Source organism: Erinaceus europaeus, chromosome 22 (assembly GCF_950295315.1).
Source record: "Erinaceus europaeus chromosome 22, mEriEur2.1, whole genome shotgun sequence".
Taxonomy (NCBI): Eukaryota; Metazoa; Chordata; class Mammalia; order Eulipotyphla; family Erinaceidae; genus Erinaceus; species Erinaceus europaeus.
The window spans coordinates 4,362,595-4,384,590 of NC_080183.1; the positions used below are offsets into that span (position 1 = coordinate 4,362,595).

At 51.2% G+C, this 21,996-nt stretch overlaps 1 long non-coding RNA gene across 1 annotated transcript; it reads left to right on the forward strand.

Annotated features, from left to right (window-relative positions):
• The first annotated feature begins 10,932 nt into the window (after positions 1–10,932).
• LOC132535432 (uncharacterized) lies at positions 10,933–16,141 on the forward strand. Its single transcript, XR_009547223.1, has 2 exons — positions 10,933–11,921; positions 15,752–16,141. It is a non-coding gene; the product is annotated as an uncharacterized LOC132535432 (long non-coding RNA).
• Positions 16,142–21,996: the final 5,855 nt, after the last annotated feature.

Below are 21,996 nucleotides of genomic sequence, written 5' to 3' on the forward strand. Positions count from 1 at the left end.
CGTTTGCTCCCTGTTGGACCCCTGATTTGGGCGCCCCGGCCCGCCCCCGCCCCCGCCCCCGCCCCCACCCCGGCCCCTGCCCCGGCCCCTGGGCAGGCTGCAGACAGTTTATTCCCAAACATTTTCAAATCAGCTTAAAAGCCATTCCTTAAACGATGGCTACAACGGCAGTGATAAAACGCAACCAATAATAATAATAATGATGATAATAATAAAGAAAAAGAACAGCCAAGAAGAGCTGCCTCCCTCCTCCCCTTCTCCTGAGGGGTGGGGGATGTCTGTCTGTCTGTCTGTCTGTCTGTCACAGATGCGCACAGAGCTTCCACCAGTGACACCACACTGCCCCCACATGGAGGGTCCGGGCACCTGCCGACAAGCACCGCCCGCCCGGGGAGATGCCCGTGTCCCTGAGTCCCAGGGGCTCTGTGCCCTCTGACCCCCGCCTCACTGTCCTGAAATGGACCCAAGGGTGAGCCGGGGTGGCCCCGCTTCCCGGGTTGCAGAGTCCTCCTGCTGTTGTTGGCAGGCAGGCGGCAGACGCACACAAGTGCTACTTGAAAACAAAGCCAAGAAGCCCACCGCTTCTGTGGAGGGGGGCCCCTGACAGAGACCCCCACCTGCCTGCCCGGGCTCCTGGGAACTCGGCCCCCTGAATTGGCGTGCAGGCCCCCATCCCCGGGCCTCTGCGTGCTTCTCATTCATCCACAGGCAGCCTTCGCCCGCCCTGCCGCCTCATGAGGGGGCTTTCAGGACCCCCGCCTCCCAGCATCCTGGATAGGCTCCAGCGGCAGGCTGAAGTTAGGGCTCCTGACCATCCTAGAGAAAAGAGCCACGTCGTTCCCAGGACCGCAGGGGCCTTGGCACCCCTTTCATTTTCACCCCCACCCCAGGGAGGCTACCCACACCCCTCTTCTGCCCTGGCCCGAGTCCCCCAGGAGACCCCCCTTGGGGCAGACGCTGGGCCACTTGAGGCGGGGAGCTGGCCGTGGGCGCCCCGCCGTGCCGCCCCCTGTCCCCAGCACTCACCCCCAAGCTCTGGTCCTCTCTCTCACTGCATCCTTGCTCTGACCCCAGACTGCACTGCTGCTGCTGGGAGGCCTAGGCGTGAGCGGGCTGCCAGCCCAGGCGGGAGCCTCCCTGCAGCCCGCCAAGTTCAGCCGGCCTTCCCTGACAGGGAGCTCCCTTTTTCCCCTAGCAGCCAGCTCAGGGGGGGTGGTGAGGAAGCTCGAACCTGGGGCTACTCTGAGGGACCCTCCCTTACCTTCCTCTGCCCTCACCTGTGGACAGGTAACAAAAATGATCATATAACAACAACCCCAGATAGCAAAGGTCTCCCCCTCTGATTTCTGAGCTTGAGGGGAGCACCCCTTCTGCTGTTGAGAAGGGGGGGCTGTTCAGTCTTGTGCTGTGCTGTGTCACTCCCTCACCCACCCCATCCCAAGACCTTTGCCCCATGGAGAGCGAGGTGTGTGTGTGTGTGTGTGTGTGTGTGTGTGTATGTGCCACTTTGCATGCAGTTAACTGTGCTGAGATCTGTCTCCTAGGCAGTTTTCCAATCTTGCATTTTTTTTTCTGCTCTGTCCTCTTTGCTAGTTTTCAGTGAGATTCTGCTCTTGAAGGACCCCCGCCCTTGTGTTCACTGTGGGAGCCTCAACTCTGCATGGCATCTCCATGGCCATCACCAAGGCAGCCTAGTGCAGGGGCACTACTGGGGGCTCTCAGGCTGCAGGGTTGTCAGACACACCGGTGGTCCCCCTCCCTCTAGCTGGGACACCCCCAATGTTGCCTGTCCTGGCCAGAGCCTGAGTGACACCCCCCCCCCACATCCTGGACTCTCAGTGAGATTCTAGACACGGGAGTCTGAGGGCAGAGATGCACAGAATAGGTGTGTCTAGGAAAAAACAGTGGTCTAGAAAAGCCAGGCCTTGCTCTGAATGCCAGCCTGCCATTTGGGGGCGTGGGGACCCCTCTGCTGCTGTGCTGACGCCAAGCTGGGTTGCTTGCAGATAAGAAAAAAGCCTTCAAGAGTCTGTAAAGAAAGACTGCATTAAATAAGCCTGTAAGTGGCTTGGCATGGGTCAGACAGGCTCGGGGCTGGCTGGGTGCCCCTTTGAGGGTGCAGGGGGGGCTTGGGGACACAGACCCCAGCCCAGACACCTTAGCTGGAACAAGCATCTATAAGGCAATCCCATTAAGTTTTCATAGACATCCACCACATAAGATATCCGGGACACAGAGGGTCCCCCCTGCCCCCAAAGTGTCCCAGACCCCCCGGAAGACCCCCGGACCCCTCCCCAAAGCCCCCCAACCTGAAAAGACACTTATATATGTGCGTAAGAGACCCCGGTCGCGAGTTATAAAGTGTTAACGAGTGAGGGGGGGTCCCGGGACCAAAGTACCAGGGACAGCTACCAGGCACAGATTGGGTGGCGTGTAGGAGAAAAAAAACGCCCAGCACAGGGATCCAGGCACCTCACAGGCTGAGTGGCACCTTCCTCTACCCGTGTGGGTCACTCACTTACCTGTCCCAGGCCCGGTCCTCCTAGGAGACTGGACACGAAGGGTCGATGTCACTGACAGAAACCAGCTGGCTGCTGTCCTCGAAGCTCAGTCTGCTGAGAGAGAGAGAGAGTGTGTGTGAGTCACTGCAAACCAAGGAGGGGGGCTGGCAGCCGGGGCCAAGCAGAGGCAGGGGCCATGAAGAGGCAGGCACCCCCCAAGCACCGGGCTCAGATCTCCACCTGCTTGGCTGATGGAGGGAAAGAATATGATGCAGGGCCAGAGAGACCCCCACTCACCAGTGCTGAGAGGTCGGAGACAGACAGGGACCTGAGTGGCACCCAGGGTGTCCGAGGCTGCCAGCTCGCTCAGCTGAGGAGACTGACTGCTCCAGCAGGCTGTGCAAGTGCTGGGTGGGGGGGCGAGTGGGCAGTGAGGGGATGGATTGATCACTTATAAGCACCTCCCCACAGGGTTTGAGATCCCTGGCTGCTCTGTGGCCCAATCCCTTTGAAGGGCAGATTCAAAATTAGGTGGTAGCACCTATGGGCAGAGGCTTATAAAATGGCATTATTAACTGGGCCCTGCCCACCTCCAGCAGACTGCAGGCAGAAGGGAGGGGGCTGCGGCTTGTTTGCCTGGCCACTGAGCTTAGGAGGGGGAGGGAAGGGGGGGCTCTGAGAACTCTCATCCTGGGCACAGACAGTGCTTGAAGGCTCCAGGGGCAGAAGACAGACTCACAGACAGCAAACCACCCCCCTCCACCCCCCCCCCCCAGAAAGCACTCCAGGCTGCACCTCACTCTCTGGGCAGGAAGCCCCCTCCCACCCCTGACCCTTCTGAGACACAGAGATGACAGAAGTTCCCAAGACTCAGTTTCCTCACTTGTAAATGTAGAAAGACAAACATCACTGCAAAGACTCTGTTGCTCCCTCCCCTCAGGCTTCCCTGCCGCCCTTCTCCCCCTCCCCAGACACCTGTCAGAGCCAGGTTCAACAAGAGAGCCCTGGGGCCATGACAGGAGGTGGGGGGGGGCTCTGAGCAGGGTGCGCGGGCGGGAGGAGACCCCAGACTCAGGCCACTTTAGATTGTGCCAACTCACGGTGCTGTGGACTCTGTCTGAATCCTCCAGACACCGGCCGGGTGTCTGTGGAGCCCCCAAAAGCCACAAGGGGGCCGCCTGGGCCAGAATCCCGGCCCGGACAGTGAGGAGGGGGATAGGGCAGCCGCCGGCCAGGAGAAGCGGCAGTGGGTAGAATGCAGCACTGCCAGCTGGGGCGGGGGCACCTGGCGGCTGCCGAGGGCGGCGAGAGGGTGGCCCCGGCTTGCTCTGGTACCTGCGGGCCGGCTTGGAACTGCAGTGCAGAAGCTGAGCAGGGTCCGAGCGCTGTCCCGCCCTGAGCAGCCAAAGTGGTGGTGCAGAGCCGGGAGGGTGGCAGAAGCAAGTGCTTGGAGGCTAGGTGAGGGAGAGGGGGCTAGCGAGGTCCTGGGGGGGGTCTTGGGGATGGGGGAACCGACCGGGCGGGTCCCGGGTGAGTCACTTTACAGGGATGTGAGTGACGGCGGCTGCGGCTGCGGCGGCGGCGGCGGCGGCTTTAGGATGGGAAGCCGCACAGGGGGCGGGGGGCTACGCCAGGGCAGGGGGAGGCTTGGCACCCGGCTTCAGGGCAGAAAACACACACTCCAGTGTGCTCCCCCCACCCAAGACCTGAACTAAAGCAAACGAATAAACAAGCAAACAAACACGAAAAAAAAAGGAAAAAAAAAACGTTTGTGAGCTCACCAGTCGTGCGCAACGGCTGAGTAGGAGCCAGGCTGCAGCAGGTGGTCTGCACCGGGGCTGGTGGGCAGACTGGAGTCCCCAGATCCCTTCCGAGCTGCAGAGGGGCTGCGGGCGGGGGAGGCTTCCTGGGAGGGGCTGGAGGGCGTTGCGGGAGTTTAGAGGCGTTCTAGAGCCAGTGAGTGACACCGAGGGCTTTGCGGTTCTGGGGAGCCTGGGGGGGGTTCTGGGGGTCCTGCGGGGGGCAAGGGGATCAGGAGGATCTTGGGGGGGTGATCTTGAAGGTCTGGGAGACAGCTGGTGGGTATCCTACACTTTTCCAGAATTTTCCCAAGTTGAAAGGTTTTTTTTTCTTTCTTTTTTTTTTCCCCTGGTGATCCAAGCCCCTTGCTAATCCCTCCTGGGTCTTGATGCAGTTGCAAATCTGCTTCCTAAAGTCCCTGAGACATAGGGTCCACCTGGAAATTGTGTGTGTGTGTGGGTGGAGGCCCTTCTTCCTCTCCACTCCCTCCTTTCTTGCACTTGACTTTTACTTGTTGATTTAAAAAAAAATGTTAATTGTGAGACATTGCAAACAGCTCAGGGATATAACATGCCCTTGCCTCAGAACTGGCATGATTTGCACAATTTGCTCACCACTGCCAGCAGCCCCGACTGTCACCCTCAAGTCTAACCCCCTCTCTTCAGAGAGCTCCAAACCTAAATCCCAAACATTTTCTCCCCAGAGCAAACAGAGGGTCTCCAAGAACCATTTACTCTCGTGCCTAATCTTTCACTGAGGGGCTCTTCTGTTTGATAGTACAACAACTGTGTCATCTTCATGGCTAAAACATGGACAGCGCCCCCCCCCGCCCCCCCCCACCACCCTGCATCCACTCTGAGCTCATAGATCCTTGATTGACTCATACATTTCTCTTAGAGTTGGCTTGTGCAAACCCTTGTCCAAATTCTGTCCTGCGCTTCCCAGGGACCCTGGGGTTCAGAGAGGTGACAGTGGCTCGGATCCCTGCTGCGGGCAGGCACAGGGACAGTCCCCACCTCCAGTGGCAAGAACCCAGCCTCAGCAAGTCTCAGTCCTTAGGCTGAAAAGCAGGGCATGTCTGGCTCTGTCCCCAGGTCCTTTTAGAAGATGAGGGGCAGAGGAAGCCCCCAGCCCTGCCTCTCAGACTCTTAGCAAGAGCCCCTGCAGACAGAGCTCTGAAGTCACCCCCACTGCCCCCACCCACCCACCCCAACCTCTAGAGATCTGGGCTGGGGTAGGTAAAATAGAGCTGGCTTCCCTCCACAAAACAAAGGCTCCTGGCAGTCCAGGCCCCTCGGTGATTAAAACAGTACGTGCCCCACATCCCAACGAGGGAGCCTGCAGTACTGAGCTGGGTCCTCCTGTCCAGCTGATCTCCATGTAGCAGCCAGACCCACAGCACTGCAGCCTGCACTGCAGGCCCCCATAGGTGCCCAACCCGGTGGACGGCACCCTGGACACTGACCTGGAGGGCTCTGGCTGTCACCCAGCTCTGGGTGGTACAGGGGCTGGCACACTGCAGCACATTTCTCAAGGTGCCAAGTCCAAGGTCCCACTGAAGCCTGGCCAGGGAGGGAGCAGAAAGCAGAGGAGACGGGCATGTAATGACCTTTGCTGAGGCCCATGGGGAGGTGGGAGGGGGCGCCAGCTCTTCAGACCCTCTCCCAGCTGTGTCTAATCTCCCTGTCTTCTCAATACTTTGAAGAGCTGTGTCTGTCTCAGTTGGGCAGGTCTGTCTGATATCTTTGGGCAGGGGATGGATGGATGATGGATGGATGGGTAAATGGAGAGTTGGGGTCCCTGTATCCATCTAGAGAGATGGGTAGCTTCTTGTAAAGGTGGGTGAATGAATGAGGGGGGAGGAAAGAAGGAAGAATGGATGTATAGGTTGAATAGTTTGATGAATGGGTGTATGGATAAATGGAGGAGTGGGTGGTTGGATAGATGAATGATGGATGTATAAATGGAGTAATGGGGGATGATAAGTGGGTGGGTGGGTGATGGATGGATGGGTGGATGGATGGGTTGCTGAATGGATGTATGGATAAATGGGGGAGTGGGTGGATGAATAGATGGATGATGGATGGATGGGTAGGTTGATGGATGGGTTCCTGGATAAATGGAGGAATGTATGGATGGGTAAATGGGTGGATGGATGATGGATGGGTGGGTGGGTGGATGGATGGATGAATAAAGGGAGAGATGGGTGAATGGATGATGGATGGATGGATAGATGGTTGATGGATGGATGGGTAGGCTGATGGATGGGTTCCTGGATAAATGGAGGAATGGGTGAATGGATGATGAATGGGTGGGTGGATGGATGGATGAAAAAAGGGAGAGATGGATGGATAGATGGATGATGGATGGATGGGTAGGTTGATAGATGGGTGCCTGGATAAATGGAGGAATGGGTGGATGGATTATGGATGGATGGATGGATAGATGGATGATGATGATGGATGGATGGGTAGGTTGATGAATGGGTGCCTAGATAAATGGAGAAGTGGGTGGATGGATGATGGATAGGTGGGTGGATGGATGGATGAGTAAAGGGAGAGATGGGTGGGTGGATGATGGATATATGGATGATGGATGGATGGGTAGGCTGATGGATGGGTGGATGGATGATGGATGGATGGATGGATGGATGGATGTATGTATGTATGTATGGATGGATGGATAGATGGATGATGGATGGGTGGGTAGGTTGATGGATGGGTGCCTGGATAAATGGAGGAATGGGAGGATGGGTAAATGGATGGGTGGATGATGGATGTTGAATAGCTGGGTGGGTGGATGGATAGATGGGTGGATAGATGGATGGACAGACAGGTGGACATCTACTTACCGAGACGGAAGATGTCCCTCTGTGGAGAGGCACCTCCAAGTGGAGCTTCTGTGCTGCCTCCATGTCCTGTCCAACCTCCAGTCATGCTGACTGGCTCAGGTGTCTCTGGGGCAGCAGGTGAGCTGCCAGCTCACAGGGCCCAGCTGCTAGAGGGAGTCCCGGATGCTGCTCTCACCACCAGCTGCTCTGCCCAGCAGCAGAGAGCCCAGCGGCACCTCCCTCCCTCCCTCCTTCCCTCCTTCCCTCCCTCTCTCTCTTGCCACTTTGCCTGAGGGCTGTTGACATGGCTGGTTGGGGTAAACAGTGACTGGGGTTCAGTGGGGTCCACCTGGGGCCACACAGAGGCAGATAGAGGCTCCCGACTGGAACTCACAGCAGCTTTACCTCAAACACAAATCCTCTTACCCTGAAGACATTTCTCAAACAAAAAAAACCAAAACAAAAAAAACAATGCATAACAAAAATAAGCAAACACAATGCAGTGCTTCTTGTGGCTTGTCCCTTTAAAAAATGGATGAGAGATAATATATAGAGAGAGAGACAGAGAGACTCTGCTCAGCTCTGGGGTGGGGGTTGAACCTGGGACCTCAGAGTCTCAGACTGGAGATTCCTTTGCGGAACCACTGTGCTATCTCCCCAGCCTCATCAACAATAATAACAATAAGAATTGAATAATCACAATTATCAATTATATTATCTGGAATCCTGCTCAGCTGTGGCTGATGTTGGTGCTGAGAATTGAACCGGGGCCCTTGGAGCCTCAGGCACGAAAGTTTATTGCAGAAACATTATGCCATCTCCTTAGCCAGATTTTCCCCATTTTAGGGGAACTCCCTCCTGGATCCCCAAGACCTTGGGATTCCTGTGTGCAGAATTCTCTCTGCAGAGTGCTCTCAGGAGATTCTTCTAGTTCATTGTATTTCTTTTATATTCATTTTCCCTTTTGTTGCCCTTGTTGTTTTATTGTTGTTGTAGTTATTATTGTTATTATTGATGTCATTGTTGTTGGATAGGACAGAGAGAAATGGAGAGAGGAGGGGAAGACAGAGAGGGGAAGAGAAAGACAGACACCTGCAGACCTGCTTCACTGCTTGTGAAGCGACTCCCCTGCAGGTGGGGAGCGGGGACTCGAACCGGGATCCTCGCTACGGTCCTTGTGTTAAGGGGACTGGTCTCTGCTCTCAAGGCTGATGGTGTGACCCTGGCTGCCCTGTATGCATGTGTGTGAATGAATGTGTTTGTGAGAGTGTGTGAACGTGTGAGTGTGTGTACAGAGGCGTATATGAGTGTGTGTGTTTGACATTCTCTCTAGTCTGTGTGTGTGGGGGGGTCTTCTTTGGGGGGTAGCAGGGGGTGTCCACAACAAGGAGACATTGAGGCAAAGCAGGGACTCGCCACTCTCTTGTCTTCCTCCTGTCCCTGTCTCTGCTGTCAGCTGTGCCCCGTTGTGGTGCCGTCTGCCCCACAGACTTCTGAGTCTCTTCTCCCCCTCTAGGTTCCTGGTCAGCAGCCGTGACACTGGCCCCGAGCCCCCCCGCAGGCCAGGCGTGGGGTGCGCCTCCCAGTCCGCCCTGCCTCCTCCATGGGACCAAGTCCACCTGTCCACTCCCGGGGCCCCGGAGCCTCAGCGGAGCCCCGCGGTCCCTGCAGGTCCGCGCTTAATAAGAATCCGCTAATTAGGGTGATTACTCCTCATTGCGGGAGCTGGGAGAGGGCCCAGGAGATAATGTGTGCTGGGCATGCGGCTGGCTGGGGTGCACACTCACTCCAACGTACTGCTTCTCATCCACAGCCATCTGGAGGGAGGGTTGGGGCCACCTGTGCCCGGTGGGGGCAGGGCCAGGGGTGATGGGGTTTCGGCAACCCCCTCTGGAGACGCCCGCCTGGGGGCGTCTTTGTGTCCAGAGGTGGGCATCGTGCGTGTGCTCAGCATAACCAGCTCTCCATCTGATCCCTGTTTCTCTGGGGTGTCGGTTGGATAGGGGATGGGGGCTACGTTTCCTCAAAGTGTCAGAGAAGGCGACATCTGAGCAACCTGCATCTCGGGGTTTACGGTCCCCACTCTGCCCCCGGTAAAGCCCTGACTATGAAATGTAGTTTTTAATTTTAATTACTTACTAGATCTTAGTCTGTGTTTGTGGGGTGCAGGGGGTGGAACCCCGGGGCCGCCCGTGGGAGAAAAATGTGCTTCATCTCTGAGCTGCCCCCCGGCTACCCCCGGCCACTCTGAGCCGCGGCACATTGAGGTTCCCCCGCCCTCGGGTCCAGTCCCACATCGTCCAGCGCCACAAGCAGGTGTGGGAGGCATCTGTGTCCCCAAGGGGCCAGGGGCCAGGGGCCAGGGCGGGAGCGGGCGGCTCCGAGGACCCCGCGATGGACCACTGTCAAGCCACGTCAGCTCCGGGCACAGGACAGAGAGACCAGGTCACGTCTCTGCAGTTACACAGCTCGTGAGTGCCTGCTGGGGTGGAACCTGGTCTGTCTGTCTGTCTAGCACCACAGCGGGGTCTGCACTGCACAGGGGATGCAGGTCTGGGTGCGGGCCCCGGGGGTGGGGGGCAGCTGCCTTGAAGAGCCGGGTGGGTTCCACGTGCAGGGCACGGGGGAGAGGGCGTCTGCCCAGAGAGGTCAGTCAGGGGCTCCCAGGCTACCCAGCATCCCAGGGTTCAAGGCGGGGCCTGGGTGGACACAGAGGAGGCTTCCTGCTAAAGGCACTCCCTGATCACACAGGGATGCCCTTGGAAAATAGTTTTACTAAGACACCAACACCACCCCCAACTTGTCATCTCTTTGGGGTGCAGGAGACACAGACTGGGAGGTAGAGAGGAGTGCACAGGCCAGGGCCCGGGAGGGGGTACTGTTCTCACCAACCAGAGAATAAGAGGGAGGCTGGGCAGGGGAGAGAGGGGTGGGCTCTGGGGCCAAGGGCCGGGGTCCCCAGGGGAGGGTGTTGCTGGTCTTGTTGTTCAAGGTCACCGAGAACTAGAGCAAAGGCTGTGTCCTGTGAGGGCCACTTGGTCCAGGTCTGCTCAGTTCAAGCACATGACAAGTGTGGGCTAATGTCTTCTTTCCACCAGGGCTCTGTATTCCCTCCTGCAGGGGGCAGTCGGAGGTGTCTGCCGAGGGGACCTCTCATGGCCAAGGAGAGTGTGCCAGGTATAAGGGGTGGTAATGTGACAGGCCTTCACAAGGGAGCAGAAAGTGAAAGCGTCAAAAAGTGAAGGAGGGACAAACCTGGTCAGTAAAATTGTTTCTTTTAAAAAAAAAACACATCCAATCAATGAAGCAGAATCACAGGTAGACACCAAAGCCCTGCTCAACTCTAGCTGATGGCAGTGCTGGGGATTGAACCTGGGAGCTCAGAACCTCAGGTAGGAGAGTCTTTTGCAGAAGCACTGTGCTGTCTCTCTAGCGCATTCACTGTGATTTTAAGATACAAACCACACCTGTACACTTAAGGATTAGTAGCTCTTTTTAAATTTAATGAATTAATCAATTCATTTATTTATTGTTACCAGGTTTATTGCTGTGGTTTGATGTCTGCATGAACCCATTGCTCCTGGTGGCCATTTTTCCCTTTTGTATGTATATAATGTACATATTTAGTTAATCTTTTCCTTTTGTTGCCCTTGTTTATTGGTGCTGTTGTTATTATTATTGTTATTATTATTGTTGTTGGATAGGACAGAGAGAAATGGAGTGAGGAGGGGAAGACAGAGAGGGGGAGAGAAAGACAGACACCTGCAGACCAGCTTCCCTGCCTGTGAAGCGACTCCCCAGCAGTTGTAGAGCCGGGGGGTTGGAACCGGGATCCTTATGCCGGTCCTTGTGCTTTGCGCCACCTGCGCTGAACCCGCTGCGCTACCTTGATAGGACAGACTGAAGCTGAGAGGGGAGGGGATGATAGAGAAGGAGAGAGAAAGAGAGACACCTGGAGCTCTGCTCCACCACTCGTGAAGCCAGCCCCCCGCAGGTGGGGAGTGAGAGCTCTCCCCTCGGTCCTCACGCATGGTAATAATGTGTGAGCTTAACCAAGGTGCAAACGCAGGTCCACAGAACCTCTGCAGACTTGCAGGCCAGATGGTGTTGTCTAGATGATTTGCTATAGAGTTAAACATGAATGAACTAAGACAAGTCATTCAAATGACCCCCACGATGAAAGTGACCTCTATGATAATTCTGTAGAGACCATGAGTTAGGGCTCATCCTGGGATGCGTGTGTGGGGACCTATTTCAGACAAGGAAACAAAACCAGATTCTGCCCTCTGTATCAGGCAGCAAAGACATTTCAGTCTTAACAGAAGCACTAATCAATATGTTTGCTCTGCACTGGTGTGTTTATTGTGCTTAAAAATAAGTAGAAAACAATAAAAGAGACAAGTGGGTTAAACAGCGATGAGATGTTATCTCTAAGGAAAGCGTGTCTGAGCCCACTAGGAAGATCTGAGATGCTTCCCTTGTGGGAAGAAGCCTGGACGTGTGATCAGAGGGGTTCTCCCTGTGCTGTGGTGACAGCGCTTGTGCTCTTCAATGTCAAATCTCTCGTATAACAAAATACGTGCAATGAGTTGGAGAAACTATCATCCAGGGAACTGGAGCATTAATGCTTTGACGACCATTCAAGATATGCTTGTTTATTTCCTTCTCTCACATTCCTACCACGCATTCACAAGACAGTGGCCCCACCATTTTCAAAATGGCGGCCCCAGGGTGCACCCAGAAGATCCCCTTGGGAAAGGAGTCCTGGGATTCAGTTGACGTTGGCAATGGTGAGTGCCGCTCTTTGAAGGATGGGTTGGCATTGGTGGGTGGGTCTGAGTTGTTCGTTACACGTGAGCTGGTAAAGGAAAGAAAAGATGGTGAAACCAATGGTAGACCAGTGGGATGAAGGTTTCTTGAGTCATGATGAGTCTTGACTTTTATTGGGGACAACTTCACCACAACAAAGAACAACAGACTGTTCTCTTAGAGGAGCAAGAAAAGGGAGGACAGTCGTGTACATGTATGATTCATTAGTGTTTCACGTGTTGAACAGCCCTGCATAATGGAGTTCTGTTGATGTCCACGTGGTTGTTATTTTTCTCATTCTTGGGTGGAGCGTTGGGTTGTAAGCTTAATGATGTGTGAGAAAGTGAATGGGTGCACAGGCAAACAGGGGTCATATACACAGGCTAATTAAGACATGGCAGCATGGCCCGAGAATTGTGGTTACGCAGTGCTGTGACATCAACACAAAAATAATCAGTACTCCATTTTCTTTCATAGAATCTTACTATTCATGAATACATGCTTTATGTCAGGACATCTTCACTGGTGATGTTTCATTTCTTAAGCCAGTAAGAGAGGTGTACAATAGACGTAAGGGATTGGGGGTTTTCTGTTTGTCGAGTATTATTGATGGGTACTTTAAAAAAAGAAATAGAAAAAGCCAAACACCTAGATCAACAAGGATAATTTTTTTTTTTGTAGACTAAGGCTGATTAATTCATTTCCACAGATACAATGAGCCTTAACAATAATCCAGGTAATCTAAATAAGAGACAGTTGCTTTTTTTTTTCTTGTTATACAGAAGGAACTTGGTATCATTTGTCCAATGCTCTATTTCTGAGACTCTTGAGTCTTATTTTGGCGTATAAAGGTCAGTCTTTGTTGTTCTGAGATCTTTGCCCCATGGTCATCATTAATTAGGTAAACGAATGAATAGTTATAAAAGAGAGGGTCAGTCTGGGCGAATGATGATAGCATTCCCATAGACCAGAATAAGACAATCTTGTTTTCCTAACTACAGGGTCCATTTATAAAATGTATTAAGGCATGGTAATCCATTGTCTTTAAAAAATATTTGTTTACTTATTGATTGATATTCAGTGGGGCAGAGAGAATTTGAGAAAGCAATTTGAGAGGGGGAGGGAAACAGAGACATCTGCAGCCTACTACTCTTTCAGGACGGCTTCCTCCCTGCAGGTGGGGACTGGGGACTTGAACCTGGGTCCTTGTGCACTGTATGTGCTCAACCCCGTGAGCTCCCGCCTGCACCAATAATGAATAATCTTATCTTCTCACGATGCTACAAGTTGACTTTAGGACAGAAGTATATAAAATAATCTAGTAGCCACAATTTAACTGCTGAGGAGAATGTCCTAAATTTCTATTTCTGTTCTGTGCTCTGTAGTTGGATAAAAAATAGCCAATTTTGCATTAATCTGCATGTCAGAAGGCAGACAGGGTCTAGCCAGGGGTGCAGCTGGTGGGGCACACATGTCCTAAAGCTCAGGGCACGGGTTCAAGGTCCCAGTGCTCACCTTCAGGGAGGGAAGCCTGAGGGTGGTGAAGCACTGCTGCAGGTCTCTCTAAATACTTGCTGTATTGACAAAAGAGATCGAGGTATAAGGAGAGATAGATAGATAGATAGATAGATACCAGCCATAGTCCTGCTCAGCTCTGCCCGATGGTGGTGGTGCTAGGGATTGAACCAGGGACCTCAGACAGAATGTCAGGCAGCAAAACCTCACAGAACCATTATGCCGTCTCTCCAGCCCCTCTCTCTTCCTCCCTCTCTCTCTCTGCCCCTTCCTTCTGAATTCTCCTCTGGAGTAAATAGCAAAATAATAATAATAATAAAAAAAGAAGGCACTTGTAAGTCTTCTCATGAGTTCAGGCATGCAACTTGCTTAATGAATCTGCAACAGTTTCGTGAGCAGTTAAAATTCAAATAATTTTCTTCTAAGAAATGATCTGATTTCTCTCACTCTCCTCATCAGATGTGTTGTATCGACAACTGTGCACGTACATGGTTTCCTCACGGGTGATTCAAGGTCCGGGTCACTGACTCTGTGAGCAGGAGGCAGGCACAAGGGAGTTGAAAGATCATGAGATAAATGGCTGGTCATTAAAACTTGAGAATCATGACCAACCAATAATGCTAATAGTCTGTGATCAGGATTTGGGCTGAGTCTGCTTTTGGCTCATTAAAAACGGTGCCTGAATGTGCCTGAAAGATGCAGGGCCTATGGGAGTAAGAAAGAGAGTGCTCTGTAGGACGACACATTTGTTCCATACTGAAAGTATACTCTTGACTTTATAAGTTGCAGTTTACAAAGTCCTGGGTGTCAGGCATGATTAAGCGCTCACATCACAGCGCACAAGGACCTGGCTTCAAGCCCCTGGTCCCCATCTGCGGGGAGGAAGCTTCGCCAGTGGTGTGTCTTTTCTCTCGCCCCTCCTCACTCTCCCTCCCTCCATCTCTGTTACCCCCTTCTATCTAATTTTCTTTTTAGGACTAGGGAAGATAGTATGATGGCTATGCATAGAGACAGGGCTAGGGAAGATAGTATGATGGCTCATGCCTGAAGCTCCGAAGTCCCAGGTTCAATCCTCCGTACCACCAGAGGCCAGAGTGAGCAGTGCTCTGGTTAAAAAAAAAAAAGGGTGGGGTGGACTGGTGGTGGTACACTGGTTAAACACAAACATTTCACTGTACAGGGACTCAGGTTCAAACCCCCTGGTTCCCACGTGCAGGGGGAAGCTTCATGAGTGGTGGAGCAGGGCTGCAGGTGTCTCTCTGTCTCTACCTCCTCCTCCCCTGTCATCTCCTCTCTGTATCTAATAATAAATACAAATATTAAAAAATAAAGAAAAAGACATAATCAATTAAAATTAGAAAATTTAAATTTCTGTCTGTTTTATCTATGCAAATAAACAGAATATTTTAGAAACATTAAATAGCCACAAGATTGGTGTTACTCTTATTAGTTGTGATGGGTGTTTGGATCATGGCATGTTCCTGCATGAGATAGATGTACACGGGTTCATTTGAAGAGAGTCAATTAAGAGCTAGAGCTATACCATCAAATAGACCATCAAATAGACCATCAAATAGACTGAATCAATCCATTAACTTGGTAGTACCATCAAGAATGCCCTCAATTCATGAGGCAAAGAAATGAATTGATTTAATCTTATCAGCTATGACTTTTCTAAATATACATTTATTTATTATTGGATATATATATAGAGAGAAAAAAATTGAGAGGGGAGCAGTAGATAGAGAGAAAGAGAGACATGTGCAGCCCTGCTTCACCATTTGTGAACCTTTCCCCCTGCAGGTGGGGGTCTTGGCTTGAACCTGGGTCCTTGCGCCCTGTAGTGTGTGTGCTCAACCAGGTGCGCCAGGGGTGGGTCCCCCGATACGTAATCGGTTGTCAGCTTGGTGTTCAGGTGGTCATTGTACTCACTGAGGCCACCCCCACCTTGGGAAGAGTGTGAGGAGCACTGAGGGCTATCTCTGTCGCTCTCTCCTTGCTGTCAGTGGGCAACCTCTTAGCAGCTGTGGACAGGAGGGAGCGGGAAGAAGACAGGGGAAAACCATCACTTTAGTGCTGATGGTTGGGGGCAGGGTCAGCCGGAAGTGTGCATTGAAATAGTCCCAGGGAGTTATTGATTACGTCAGTGGAGGGTGACGTAAGGCAGGGTCACCGTGGACTGAGGTCGAGGTGCAAAGGGCTTTGTGGCATCAGTACTGCAGAGCTGACACTCGCTGAGCAAAGCTGATGTTTCCTCTCTCAGGCCTTTTCCTTACACCTGCTTTCTCTCCCACAGAATCAACACAAGTGTGCTGTGACCTGCGAGGGCTTCCCTAAGGAGCATGGAGACAAGACGAATGTAAGTGACGGTTTTTGGTTCCCATGTTTATTCGTGGATGTTGAGTATGTTAACCGAAGATGACCATGGCTTCATGGCTTCACATGACAGCACTTTGCAGGGAGAGCGGGTGTGAACGCAGTTCCACACAACTGCATCATTCCTGATGCCATTTTACCCATGCTCCTGGCATTATAATATTCCACAGCACTTTTACACCTCAATGTGATCTCTGTTCTTGAGTAGCTGAGGGGAGCGGTATCACACAGGAAAGTAAACAGCAGTGGTCCATTTCTGTTGTGAGAGAAAATGGTGCTGTTCTAGCTGATTGTACCATCTTTTTTTTTTTTTTTTTTTTTAAATTTTTTATCCAATAATGAAAAAATAAAAAAGAGCACAGTTGAGAGGTTAGTGGGAGCTAGAGAGAAAGAGAGAGAGAGAATGAGAGAGAGAGAGAGAGAGAGAGAGAGAGAGAGAGAATTGTAGCTCTGCTTCACTGTTTCTGAAGCTTTCCCTTTAAAGATAGGAATCATGGGGCTTGAACCTGCACTCAACTGGAAGATGTACTGTTTTCTCTTCCGTTTCCTCTTTCTCTCTCTCTCTCTCAGACTTAAATACACCACCTTTGAAATAACGAAAACGTAAAAGAAAGAGGACTAAGAAGAGGCCCACAATTAGAATATTTCCTTGTAGCAGGATTACTGACTGCCTTCCACTGCCCGAACCACATAGAATTGTTCTCCTCTATTATTCTGTGGGGGAAAATAAGAGAAATAGTATTCTCTGTTATTCTGTTGGGAATTATTTTTGCAGGGACTGGGGGGTGTCGCACCTTATTGAGTGCACATGTCAAGCCCCCGATCCCCACCTGCAAGGGTAAAACTTGGTGGTGAAGCAGGGCTGCAGGTGTCTCTCTCTCTGTCTCTCTGCCTTTCTCTCTCCCCCTTCCTTCTTGATTTCTAGCTGTCTCTGCCCAACAAATAAAGATAGCAATTTTTTTTTAAAGTATACATATAAGAAGAATCATTCCTGTGAGAAATTACTGTGTGGATGGATGTCTTTCCTTCCATGTGGTCACTGTCACCACTGGTCCATAGCACTAGCATGTGCTTATTGTAAGTGAACACGTATTCTGTGAGGCAAAGACAAGGGAATTCGGAAGAAATAGTTCAAAAAATGTAAAATGTGTCATTAAAAACATATCTGTCATTTTGGTCCATATTCTGAGCAGTAAATGTTAGGGGAAGATGAGCAGAGCGGAAGGCTCTGAACTTCAACTACAACAGGTCCCACAGAGAGAAGAGATTTAAAAAATGAATAAATAAAATAAAAGGGAAGGAAACTTCTATGACTTAGGGAGAGAAAACAGTACTATAGGGAAAATGGCTGGTTGAGCACACGTTACAATACTCAGGGACCGAGATTCAAACCCCCAGCCCCCATCTGCAAAGGCAAAGCTCAGAAGTGGTGAAGCAGGGCTGCAGGTGTTTCTCTGCCTGTCCCTCTCCCTCCTCCCCTACCTCCCCCTCCTCCCCCCTCTCTCAATTTCTATCTGTCTCTGTCAGATAAATAAAGACAATTTAAAAAGTGTTATAAAAAGAAAAAAAAAATATATATATATACATACAGATAGTTATAGAAATGATAGTGACTTTCAGAGAACCACTGCAGCTCCCGATGCAGGGAATGGGGACGCGGAACTCTGGGGGCGGGAAACGTGTGGAATCAGATCCCTGTGATCTTACAATTCTGTAAATCTATTAAATCAGTAATAAAGAAGACTTCATCTGTATTGCTAGTTTCCAAATGATAATATTTCAAGTATCACGTTAACGAAAACCTGCAATTATACTTGATTGCTGCAGGCTCTTTTGCCTTGTTGAAAACGTAAATTCTAGAAAACTGATGGGTGTTGTGTTCTCAGGGCCCAGCCCAGCCATGGCTCTGTGAACCTATGGGCACTGCCTGCATCGTTGGTTACCCACTGGGTGAAGCACCCAGCACCCAGGCCCACAAGACAATGGCAAGAGGCCTGTACACCAGGGCGTGCTGATTACTGTAGTGGGCTTAGAATGATGATGTGTTGCTATTTACTCATTTTCTCTAACAAATGACTTTCATGAGCAAATAGCTGATTAATAAATAAACAGAAGTGAATCAGAATGTCAAGCAAGCATCCAGTGTGGAGCATGCAGTGGCTAGTTCCCGTGGGAACCATTGGTTTCCAACACTAAACAGCCCCCAGACCTCCGCTCAGAGGACCCTGGTGAATTAAAGGTTCACTTGCCACCAGGTGAATCGCAGAGTGAGGAAAGAGGCCCCGCGGGATGACGGAGGCCTGTGGGTGAACCTGGCTTTCTCATCCGTATCTCTTTTCAGCAGCGTGACAAAAGCTCGAGACCCCATTTTTTGTTTTGTTTTGAGAAATGGAGAGGGGAAGGGAAGACAGAGAGGGGGAGAGAAAGACAGACACCTGCAGACCTGCTTCACCGCCTGTGAAGCGACTCCCCTGCAGGTGGGGAGCCGGGGGCTTGAACCAAGATCCTTGCACTGGTCCTTGAACTTCGCACTATCTGCGCTTAGCCCAGTGGCCCGCTGCCCAACCCCAGAGGACCCATTTCTGAAAGAAACATGCCCGGTGTTTACATGGCGTAGAGTTGGAGGAAGGCCGAGATTGTGCCAGGTGACTGGAACTGTGAGGAACCCGTTTGTTCATTGAGGTCATCAACAACAGCAGTGACCTCTCAGGTTATCTCCGTGGGGGAGAAACAGGTTGGCTGGAGAGGGATCAGTTCTGTTTAGTGTGGGGCCAATGTCTTTGCAGTCCGAGTTATTAATTGTAGTTGGAACGAGTGTTGTGCCAGTGCCAGTTAGCCAAAAGGGCGTCAAGCCGGCCGCAGCAGGGCCATGGCTTCAGAAGCAAGGAGCCGTGGGGTGAAATGGAAGGGGGGGGGGCGTGTGGCCTCTGGTCCCGCAGTCACCCGGTCGGGTTCTGCCAACACGCCCACGGGTGTGACTCCAAATCCAATCACTGCAGGTGCTTCTTTATAGCATTTAAGTTGATAATTGTTTTTGGCCTGTAATTTATTTATGGATGTCCACATGGCCCTGGGTAAGAAGATTGCCCACCCCTGACGTAAGGAGAATGGTGTCTGTGCTCGATGGATTGGTTTAAGGTCCACAGCTCAGTCCATACTGCTCTGTTTCACTTAGCCACTGTTGTTCCTGGTCTTCTGAAAGATAAACACAGAGGTCATTAATCCACCGCTAACTCGATCAAATATTCAGCATGTAGATAGATACATGAAGCAGGTTGGACACGAGCGTTGCAGTTGGCCGTGAGACTGAATTTTAAGTCAGTCTGATTTTGATTAAAGTAAGGTTTATTCTAAGAAGGAAAATGGTTGCTCCCATGTCAGCTGTTCAATACGTTAAAAAATATCTTTCTATTTATTTATTATTGGATAGAGGCAGACGGAAATTGAGAGGGGAGGGGGAGATAGGAAGGGAGAGAGGCAGAGAGAGGCAGCCCTGCTTCACCCCTCGTGAAGATTCCATCCCCCTGCAGGTGGGCTTGAACCCGGGTCCTTGTGCACTGTGATGTGTGCATTTAACCAGGTGCGCCACTGCCCAGCCCTGCTATTTAATATTTTACTTTATTGTCTACGTTGTCCAAGGACACCTCCTGATACAGTTGACATTCCTAGCCTGTTGGGGGCCAAAGCACCAGGGAACATGCAGTCGAGGAACGTCAGACATGCCTGGGTGTTCTTGCTCATGTATGTTTCCATGAGTTAGCAAAATAAAAATGAAAAAGTCTGCAAGAAAGAGGGCCAGGCGAGACTGTGGTGAATTTGGGTTTGCAGGAGGGGACCATCCTCGACCTTATTCACTGTTACTCATGTATATTAGTCATTCATCAGTGAAGGAGGACATATGGCTTCCCTGTCTTGACTCCCCGATCCCAGGACTTGGATGGAAACAAACAAATTAGTGATGTCTCTCCTGCCAATCAGTTGGCAGATGAAGCTGGGAACCTTGGCATCTGAGTAAAGTTGAGTTACAGCCTCTCTCGTCCCCTACCCCCCTTATCCGTGCTCGAGTAGGTCCCGAAAGAGAACTAGGAAAGAAGAGAACAAGGCGAAATTCATTGTATTTCAAGTTTTTGTTTTTTTTTTTTCTCCTGCAGAGCTAAGTTCTGGTAAGATTCTAGGGCTCTGACCTTGTTGATAAGGAAGTTACAGGCACCTGTAACTCATGACGATGAGAATAAGAATTAGAATCATAACAACAACAGTACGAATGCTTCTGGCTTTGTCTTTCATTTCATTAAGGAGCTTTCAGGAGAAGGGAAATAACACATAATCAACGCTACAACAGCCTAATTACAGAAAGCCAAGCCTGGGTGAACGCGAAATTATCTCTTTTCCATTAGTGTCATTTGTTGAAAAACACACCTAGTGCTGTTGCTCTGTGGGGCTGGAGCGTGGAGAAGATGGTGGTGTTCCCTTCTCCCTGGAGGGGAGGGGGTGTCGCCTCATGAATATTAATGACCTTAGTATACATGAGCTATAATAAGGGAGAGATTACTTCCCAAGAGGTCAGATGTGGTCCAACCAGGAGATGCCATTAGGTGGCTGATCACCCCTAGGCCCCCTTTCCATGCGCTTGAAGAGCATAGAGACAATTACCTGTAATGGTCCTGTGTGTCAGCCCCTGGACTCCTTTGACCGAGCAAGTTTGAAGCGTGTCATTGCCGACATTCCATTAAGCTCAACACGGACAGCCACAGACTTTACAGAATTTCATATTCACTTTGGAAACAAACAAACCAAGCAAAAAAAAAAAAAAACCACGAGTAGATAAATTGAATAAATTTAGGCCAGTAAAATACAGCCCACTAGGACACTGCACTGCTTTTGCCATGGGCAAACCCAGGTTCCAACCCGGCCCCCGGCAGCACTGAAGGAAGCTTTGGTCCTGTGGTCTCTTTCACGCTCTCTGCCTCTCTCTTAAGAAATTCACACAGTAGGGTTCAGCATGACTCACTGAAAAGGGCAACTTAGGATGCAAAGGTATCAGGGCCCAGGCAGTGGGCCACACTACAGTGCACCAGGACCCGAGTTCAAGCCCCTGGTCCCCACCTGCAAGGGGGAAAGCTTCACTCGTGGTGAGGCAGGGCTGCAGGTATCTCTCTGTCTCTCTTGTTCTCTATCCATCCCTGCCCTCTCACTTTGTTTCTCCTCTATCCAATAATAAATAAGTAAAAATACTGGGGGAACAACGGACGTAAATTCACCACATTTTAATAAGGAACACCCCCAAACAGGTAAATCATGCCATAACAACAACATAATTCAGAGCAGTCAGGATTAATTATTGTCCTGTGAAGATGCCCAGTCAGCAGTCAGTGCTACAATTTCTGCACGAAGAAGGCCTTCCCGCAAAGGGACTTCGTGTAAATGACAGTCTGTGTTCTTGCTGTGGGTTCGCAGGGGTCTAGTCATGGTCCCTGGGAGTCTCCCAGGGTTTTGAGCGGGGTTCCCCACAGGGAAAGCCGACCGTGCCTGTGCTGGGGACACTGGGGACACTGGGGGCACTGGGGACACGCAGCCGTGCACAGGTTAATGTGAATCAGTCTCGGTATCACCGAAACCAAGTTGGAGGCTTCTGCCTCCATTTCCCCAGCTGTCTAGACAGTCCTTCCTTCCATTTTAACTTTGCATCCCAGGTGATAGTGGTTTGCCCAGACAGCAAGTATCTGGAGCGTCAGATCACTGAGGAGAGAGAGTGGGCAGGCAGCTGGAAAGTATAGCCAGGGTCCCAGTCGTGAACAAGTTGGACAAGTCACTGTAGAGTCTTTGCAACAAGAAAATCCCAATGGACAGTGAGAGAGCGGAACGTGTATGTGGCCCACAAGGTCTGTGGGAAAGACAGGCGAATGATTCATCAGTTAATAAGTGCAGCACTTAGGCCATTCACAAGCACCATGTGGACTGCCCATCTGCACCCCAAGCACCCCGCCATCTTGTCCACTGGCACCGTGGGTGAAGGATCCAATGAGTGATGTTAGAGAGACAGAGACACAGAGAGAAAGACATGAAGACAGGAGCCCTGCTCAGCTCTGGCTGATGGTGGTGCTGGGGATTGAACCTGGGACCTTGGATGCTTAGGTCTTTGCAGAACCATCGTTTTCTCCTTAG